Consider the following 6,206-nt stretch of genomic DNA (forward strand, 5'->3'; position numbering starts at 1 on the left):
AAATTGAGTAAGGAGCTATGTGGCTTATGGTTTGAGCTTCTGAGGGAGCTGTTTTCCATGGCAACAAATGCAATGATCCTTGGTGCCGCTCGCCCGTTTGTGATCAGAACTTATAATTTTGGCTTACTTGATTATTCCTAGTTTGAGTTTTGGCATGGTAATGATGTTGCTGTTTTTGCTTACCTTTCGCGTGGATGTCATTGAAGCCAAATTGTTTAGAGAAAGTAGCATGATGGGTTCAGTAAATTTGGTTGATTTTTCCGGTTCGATCCCTCAAAACACTATAACCGAGAGATTTTGCAAAAGCTGCGTTCGGAAATAGAATCGATCACGACAAAAACAGTTTTGCTGCTAACAATTTAAGTTTTCTTGCGACGAAATCTGGCTTTTGGCACACTAATGGCCGGTTTAATGACGAAATTGATATGCCTTTGCAATTGTCGACGAATTGCTTTTGTTATTTTTTCTCGTAGTGCAATTGAAATATAGAACAACCAACGAAAAACCCAGATAGGGGAGGGCAACTTTTCTTCACACATCGGAACCTTGGGCATGTATTTCTATTGCAATTAATCAGACTACCATAACTGTAACCTCTGCGTAATTGGGAACCTTTTTTCTCAGAGAGGAGGAGACAAGTATGTCTTCCTGATTGGGAACCGACGACGATGATGTTAAATCCATCTATGCCAATATTCAGGATGATAGTCCCAACAAGTGGTTGGGATATTCAAAAAATTCTCACAAAATTATGTTGGATTTTCCGGAAAGTCTAGTCATATGAGATGAAAAAAACATGTTAATACTCGGTAATCAATTAATAACTCTGGATTATTTACTTGGATTTCAATAGCAAATGGGTTTTGAAGGGTGAGAGATGGAGCAAGAGCAAAAAAAAAAAAAAAAAAACAAAAACATAAACAAAAATAGAACCGAAAACCGAAAACCGAACGGAACATAACCGAATTGAGTTTTTCAGTTCGGTTCAGTTCGAGATGGTTTTTGGTTTAGTTGAAGCATATTCTCTAATGGTTTAGTTCGGTTCGATTATTCAAATAACCGAAGTGAACGGAACCATTGACACCTTACCAAAGAGTAGTTAAAAACCCTTAAAAGGATTTTTTTTTTCTTTTAAGTTTGTCTTCAATGTCGAGAAATTAGTTGAATTGGTCCTCGCTTCTTTCTTGCCTCTCTTTTCTTTTTAAGTAGATTTGTCAAAATAGGTCATAAAATTCATTTTTTAAATCTATATATGATGGATTGAATTATTGTATATGTTAGTTATATTTAATGAATGAGTTTAAATACAATACAAGTGTTAAATAGATCATAAAAGGGTTAATTACTTAGACTCAACTTACCTCTAAGACTATTTCTCCATTCTCTCCGGCTCTCACTCGATGTTGTGCTCACTCATTCTACACTCTCACCTTGGGTATGAGTTTTCCTAAATTAAATTAAATAAGATAATGTTTTAGGAATATGAGTCAAGTCGAATAAGTGCTGGGTATGGATTGGGTTGGGCATAAGTCACTAGATTGCATTGCAATGAATGAGTCATAAATGGGTTAAATGAGTCTATTTGGGTCAAGTCGGCCACGAGTCCCTAATTTACATTGCAATAATGGGTATATTTGAATCGGATCACTTATAACACGATCCAAACTCGACCCGATCCACCCGTTTGATGGGCTAAAAATGAAGGTCGGAGAATTTTCCAAGCAAAGAAGGTCTGCGATACTACTTATTTTTGTGTCGAAGGCATGGGTATATCCAGCATGATCACTTTTAGTGTTTGAATATAGAAAGTTAGGTCATTCTTTTACATGACAAGCATGTGTCCGTATTATGATATTATCATGTAGTCTGCTCTAGGTAGCAGCATTAACTAATGAAATGTGAGTCCTTTTTGTCCGTTTATAATGTTGACGACTTTAATGAAGGCGTGCATAACCTAATCTTTTTGCCTCGAATTGGAAATTCTGTGAAAGTCTTCACGAGTAGAGCAACAGGGTTAGGTAGTGCTCAGCTGTTGGATGATGCCATCTAGGGTTTCAAACAAGTTCGGACCGCGGGTTGCCATTGGTTCCTTTCCTCAGCGTCATATTATTATGGTCCGAAAACGAGCACGCTTCCTGTTTGCTGAGTCAATGTGGCACGTATCTACTCCACAGTATGACAACAAAGTGGTTGTTGAGAAAATCTTCTTCTAAATATTTTGATTCCGATAAAACTATCATGCAATTATATTGTTTCAAAATGTTCAGACTCAAGACGAAGTCATTACATATTTACTTCTGAGATTGTGTCGTGACCTAAAAATTTGAAATTTTCAAGTTGATAGATTACCGGATTAATTAAATGAATTATCTAACCTAGTCCGAGCTCTCTCAAGCTCTACCAAATCGCAACTTGAGCTTCAATATTTAACTTACAAAAGTATTCAATAAGAGTTGTCACTAATCATTTATAGTATATATAATAAACGGTTTAGTTACATCATTTAAAGCTAAAATAAAAACAAAAAATGAATCGACATATGGGAATAACATCAAAAGAATAAGCGTTGAGAATTTGCGATCTCTGCTCATCAGTAAGATAATTATCCCACCATCCTTTTAATTGTCCGATAAAACCGGCTATTAGAAGGTACGCCACAGAATGATCGGTGGTGTTAGGTATGGTTTTGTAAGTATTAGCAAGCATAACCATTTGGCTAAGAATATTCAAAAGGTTTTGTTACATCCGAAAAATATACATTCCCACGACTCCCTACAAAACAGATAGGTCAACAATCACTCCATCTCTTATAACTCTCAATCTGCAAAAATATCTAACATGTGGTTAGTAGATTAATCTGATTTTCCTTGCAGCATTGCAAAATGTAGATCAAGTTAGGAAACAAATCAACTGGTTATTACAACCTAAGTTTACACGGGTTCGTAACCACATCCCCGGTGGAGTCGCCAAGCTGTCGCGACCTACCTTTCAAAATCGTATGATAAATACACGAGCAAAAATCTAGTTAAGTGAATACAAGCACAAGCCCTCTTTTAGCATGCTCCAAAAATTCTTATACTTTGCTCTATGATCCAATAGTTCCTAGTAATAGAGGTAGTGACAGAGAAAGCATGGCAGTCTAGGAGATCCCTTCTTTGTTGCAACATATTTGGAGGCTGCGAGAAAGGATGTGGAAACATGTGAATATAAGGTTGATTAGAAACCTAAATAAAATAGCAGAGAACTATTTTATTTCTGCGAACCGGAGATTATTAGTTCGGGGACCCGACTACATTAGATAACTTTAACGTTTTTTCGGTACCATTTTATTTTATGAATGTTTTTTGTCGGGCAACATTAATTGATTTTAATCTAAGTCACTAACAAAGGTCATCATGCGGATGCACAATTAATTAAATTAAACAAACTCAAAGTAATTGTAGGAAGCATGTGCCAAGGCAAATTGTTCTCAGTTTTGAATTTTCGCTTTTTAATGAAAAATAAACTAAATGCAATGCATGAAATTATTCTAAATGTAATGACATAAATAAATGCAAGCTATCCCAAGAATGCATATAGTTTAATTAAACTACACGACTAACACTATGTGACATGAAATTAGGATTAAACCAATCCTAGCATGAAATGTACATGATTAATTAACCTAAACATGTGAGTCTAAATGGCATGGCAAATGCATGATGACATGGCACGATGACATTTTTTTTTTTATGATTTTCGGATTTAATGAAGACCTAAAACAAAACACTTGGGCACCCGCTATGACACTTCCTTGTGTCATTTGGGGTACGAGGTTTTTGTGTATGGCATTCTCTTTGTAATTAGCGCTGTGGAAAGTTATATACATAATTACCTTTACCAAAAAATAAAATAAAAATAAAATAAAACACTTGGAATTTACCAAAAAATAAATAAAATAAAACACTTGAAGAAAGCAATTTTTTGACTGAGATTATGCGTGAAATTAATTCTAAACCTATCTTATTTAAAAATGACAATTTTAAACATATAATCTTACCAAATATGCAAGTACTAATCCTAGAATGACATTTATTTCAAATTATTTTGGAAATTGTATAAAGATGCAAAGTTATCTAAAAAATTCCGTTTTCCAAAATACAATTTGAATTAAACATGGACATCTTATCTATATGATTCTATCCTAGAACGCAATCAGACTTGAACATGCAATTTAATCTACATGATTCTAATTCTAAGATGCAATCTATTCCTTATGGAAGAATTATCTTTTGGAATTTTAAAATATCATGCGAACATGGCAAGATGTATCTTAAAAGATAACGGCATTTTTGCGATCAATCAATTCCAATTCAAATAAGGAAAGAGAATACGAAAGATTGATTTTTCGATCAAAAGTACTATGTGAGTGAAATTTTCAATTTTTTCCTCTTTCTCTATCCTATTCCATAGGTACAACTTTTGAATCAATAGAGAACATTTTCTTGTGTATTTGTATAAATCGATATTATTACATTCCAATTCCTTCCCGATACCTCCCAAGGAAAATCCCGAATTGGATTCCAAATTGACGGGTTAATGTGAGTACCAATCAATGTCAATCAAGAAAAAGTGGATATATCAATCAAATTTTTGAAGATATTTCGCAAATATTTGAGTCAATATTTAATTCGTAATCCTACAATTAACGATTAAACTCAAATTCTTGCATTCCATTAATAATCTTAAAAATGGACATTTTAGATCGTGTGGCAAGTTGCAAATTAGGAAAAAAAAATTTCCTAATCAACCTGCGCTTTTTTTTTTCAAAAAAATATCCACTTTTATGCAACGCAATATATGCAGAATATTCAAATTAGGCAAGATGATATTTTTTATATAAGAAAATATACCTTCTGATTGCCTTCCTAATTTGAATTTGCACCAAATCTTGCGGATCAAACTTGCACCTTTGGACCGGCTCGGCGAAGGTGTCGCACGATTGGCACTCGTGTGGCGGCAATTTTCTCAAGAGCTTCAATGATGTATCGATGACGATAAGAGCAACGACTCGTCAAGGGTGATGCTGGTGAGGGGTTCAGTTCAAATCGCGTCGAAGGAATCAAGTGCGACAAAACTTTTGTCACAGGATAATCTTTCCACAAAACCTGCAGAACAAACAAAAAGGACAGGAGCAATAATTCGGCTGGTGGTGGTCTCTTTCCTTGCTTTTCATAAAGAAGCAATGATCAATAGCAGAGGATGAGAACTCGACGAAGGCTCCCCCATCGAATTCTTTTCAAGTTGTCTTCTTGCGCCCTTGGCAAGTGTGCTTCCCTCGGAGTCAAAGTGGTGGAAGATTTTTGACCGGCTTTGCTCTCCCTAGGGAGCCCAAATCTCTTCTCACGAAGGGAGAGGGACCGCGGGTGTTGTCACACCAATCACCGAGAACAATGTAGAAAGTTCAAAGCTTCAGCATGCATGAATGCGACCGCGGTCGTGAAGGGAGGCCAAACGTTCAGTTGCTTCGTCGTCGTTAGGCAGGGAGGGCAATCGTTTGGTGATGGCGTCGATGGAAGGACAGAGAAACACCGGGCGTCGGGGGCTCTTGCTTGAGGATTGGTGTTTGGCTGAGTCAAGGCTGGGATCGTCGGACTGGCTCGCGACACGGATCACCGGGCTGACTATGGACTAGGTAGAATCACGGGGGCTGCTGTAGGGTTCTCGGTTCAGCAGCTGCTCCGGGACAACAGGGACGTCGATAACCACGTCAGATCAATTCTTGCTCATTCACGCGCTTTTTCATTCCTTTGAGATAAATCTTGATTGATTTGTCTCTTATTCCATGTTTGGCTTCCGCTCAGGACATGATAAAAGTGAGATTTAAGGGGGATATAACCTAGATAAAATTATCTCATGGGGAGATGGAATAAACGTGGATAGGATTTCTTATGTTTATGGTATAAAAGTTATTTTTTCTCAAATAACAAAGTTTTCATGTAATAAACGAAAATAACAACTAAATATGAATCATATTTGAATTCTAATGTTAAAAAGAAAATAAAACATGAAAAATAATTTTTTTATTTATTCCTATATGTTTTTATAAACTTTAGTTTCTTTCTTCGTTATAATATATATTTTGTTCATATATACAAACACACACACACACATTTCATATCTATATCGTTACATATTTTAGGTATGATAGTATAGTTTATTATATA

The sequence above is a fragment of the Rhodamnia argentea genome, chromosome 8 (genome assembly GCF_020921035.1).
Source record: "Rhodamnia argentea isolate NSW1041297 chromosome 8, ASM2092103v1, whole genome shotgun sequence".
Lineage (NCBI taxonomy): Eukaryota > Viridiplantae > Streptophyta > Magnoliopsida > Myrtales > Myrtaceae > Rhodamnia > Rhodamnia argentea.